Consider the following 3,479-nt stretch of genomic DNA (forward strand, 5'->3'; position numbering starts at 1 on the left):
ATATTAATTTATGAAAAAAAGAAAAAGCCAGAATATAGGACGGCCGTATAGGAAAAAAGTTTTACCAGTAAATGTTAGTTCATGTAAACTATGTGAACAATTGTTTGTTAATAAAAGAAAATATTTTGTTTTTATTTCCTTTTTTTTTTCAACCTGCCCCCCTCCCAGTTATGCACATCTGCCCCCATGCTTGCCACTCTGCCCCAGAAATGCCTTATACCCCATATATGCCACTGTGCCCCATGATATGCCTTTTAACCCTCTAAATGCCACTGTGCCCCATGATACGCCTTTTAACCCTCTATATGCCACTGTGCCCCATGACATGCCTTTTGACCCCCTTTTATGCTGTGTCATTATTACAGTATTTCTACAGCATTCTTTACACATTTAGACACAGCAGATTTTAGGAGAATGCACATTTTTTTTTGCTGGCAAACTCACTAAAACCTAGAACAAAAGGCGTTTGCTAAATGCAGCACAATGCCAATTTTACTGCTATACCATTTGTCATCCCCAGGCTTAGAGCGCACGATTCTGAAGTGCACCTCTTGAGATGTTTTTCTTTGCAAATGGTGCTAGATTTGTTAACTTAAGATTTTAATTCACTATGTTAGCAACTCTGAAGTATGAAGTGGTGAAGAAACATTTACCCCGTAAATTTCAATGTAAATATTTGTCACGTGTAAGGAAAAGAAAATATATGGATGTGTACTTAAATCGTCCTCTCTCTGCACACCTGTTTGCGGAATTCTGAATACAAGTTTTTAGAAATATTGATTGAATAGGCACATGACTTATTAATAACATACAGTTAATATAATATTTATATTTAATGAAAAAAATCCTATTTTGTTAGAAATACACAACCTGCTTGCCATATGCCTTTTAGATCAATGGCTGTAATCAAAAGATGTACAGGCAGATAAGGCCTTCAAACACAATATGTACAAATCCCCTATAAACCCAAGCTAGGACTGGGAGCCTATCACCAATATGATGGCAAAAAACCTTTAGTTACAAGTGATGGGAAAATTTACGTTTTTGTTTAGTTGATAGCTATAGCTACTATAATTATTTGATTTCAAAGCTGTATAATGAGTATCATTTATGATTTAACAACAAGTATGGAGTAAGTAGGTATCCCACAGAATAGGTCCAAACTGTCCAAACTGAAGAAGTCTTCAAACACAGGTGAGGATCAGTTGGGATCAGCATTGAGAAGAGCATTAAGAAGGGCAAGACCTAGCAAGTTTCTTCAGCCAGAAGGGCTGAGCTCACCCTGCTTAATGTATACTTAAATCAGAGAGGTGACTTTTGAATAAGTCACCTCAGTCTGGGAGAAGCTCTCCTTAATACATAGTGAAGTCAGGGAGATAAAACATAAACCTTTACTGCAAACTACTATTCCATAAGCAACAGTTAGCATAAAAAAAAAATCCAACTAAGCATTTAAAGCACCATATCGTGAGCTCTACTGTATCTCAGATTGGTGGTTAGTACGGTTTGTATGCAAAGCGATCTTTTCTTGGTCCAATTCAGCTATATACATACACAGATGATAATATTATGCAAATATCTTTATTCATTTGTCATTGTTATCTGTATTAAACTGTTCCAGCAAAAAACACCCCCTCCGCAACTGATATTATAGCCCTTTGTAATTCTCACTTAATCTTAAAATAAAGTCACATGCATTCCTACTAGTCTGTAGTCACAGGTTTCACCCTCGTCATGAAACTCTTGTAGAGATATGAGTAATCTTTAACAATTTCATTAACCTTGCTGAACCTGAAATGATGACACCGATTTCTGTAACAATTAAACAAAACAGAATATTGTTGGATATATATATATATCCTTTATATTAAACGTTATTGGCTCCCATTTATATAAATTTTTATACAATTTCAATATATGTTATCTGACAGACAGAGCTGCGATTAACTTTCACCTTGATCCAAGATAAAATGCTAGCTATTAATGTTTGGTCCTCCTGTCTATCACATGTAACTCCTTCTCCATTAACAACTCATAAAGTGTTTAAATCTATCTACCGCCAGTCATATTTTCAGTATTGTCCTATCAGGTGGTGTACAGGTAACATGTGTGGACCCATACTGATAAGATAAGGTTTATGGAACCTTATGGTTTACCATTTAGATTTTAGGACAATCTTACCTTATTTGCATGTTCAGTTCCCAAGGCAGATGTCTCCCATGAATCCAAAAGGAGGAATAGAAATTGAAAAACTACACATTTGTTAGTATTATTATCTTTTATTTATATAGCGCCAACAATCTACGCAGTGCTTAATACAATACATACATTCAAGGGGTATGACAAGACGAGAATTGACAGACTAAGACAAACCGATACATTAGGTGCAGCGAGTCAAGAGTTGTACCTAGCATAACAGCAGACAGAAGGGAACAAGCAATCGGTGAAGATAAAATCGCACCCTAGCTGAGAAGGCATCTAGATTGTGCCAATCTCATAAAAAGGGGGTTGATAAGATTCCCTGCGAAAAAAATGAGCTCAGCATCTCTGAAATATAGAATCTAATAGTACGTAAGAATTTTTGCCTTTTTTTTTGCTGAAGACAAAAGTTCCCCGTGATTACCATTATTAGTTTAAGTTTTGATTTGGCTGAAATGAAATGTACCCCTACATAGCCTTTATATTTTAGTTTTGGCAAATTCTATTTATTTGACTAAGATGAGTAGCCTTGTTATTTACACAAACACCAGTTGGTTATTTGGGACACAAGTACATGACACATTGCTTGTATTGTGAACTCGGGTTCATATTTGGTATGCAGCGCAAGTCAACGGACCAATCAATGGACCATTCAGACTTAATACAAAGCAGGGACTGATGATGAACTAATAAAGTCAACAAGATATAGAGAGATGGAAAAGCTAAAGGAGTTAGCAATCAGTAATAAACTAATAAGGGACAACAGTGAACAAAGGGGAACCCCATATCAGAGCAATAAAGGCAAACCCAGTACAAATTGGATTGTGGATGGTTCAGCAGATTGAGATAGTATATTTCTAACTTTGCTAAACGTATCCATTAGCAAGTTTAAACTAACTCCAATTAGAACACTACAATTAATGAAATGTGAGCTTTTGATATGTGATTGCAGAGAATTGAGGGGAAGAAAATTGCTTTAAAATTGTATGTGTGCCTAAAAACTGCTGAGAAGGAATGAATTAATGGATGGGTTTTGCACAGTTTGACAGTCTTTCTTGAGGTATGTTTGAAGTGCTTGATTAATTGGAGGTGATTTCTAGTAACTAGCAGCGATACGCTTGATAAGATGAAAGGACACCTTGCTTCAAGTGCTTCAAAGAAGGTGGGGAGGTAAAGTGCTCTGTTTGCTAAAATTCAAATATGGATTAGTGCCACCACAGATATGTGGATAAATGCTAATATTTACTGCTTTTCACAGTGACAGATCAAGGTCTAATCTT

This window comes from Spea bombifrons, chromosome 2 (genome assembly GCF_027358695.1).
Source record: "Spea bombifrons isolate aSpeBom1 chromosome 2, aSpeBom1.2.pri, whole genome shotgun sequence".
Taxonomy (NCBI): domain Eukaryota; kingdom Metazoa; phylum Chordata; class Amphibia; order Anura; family Pelobatidae; genus Spea; species Spea bombifrons.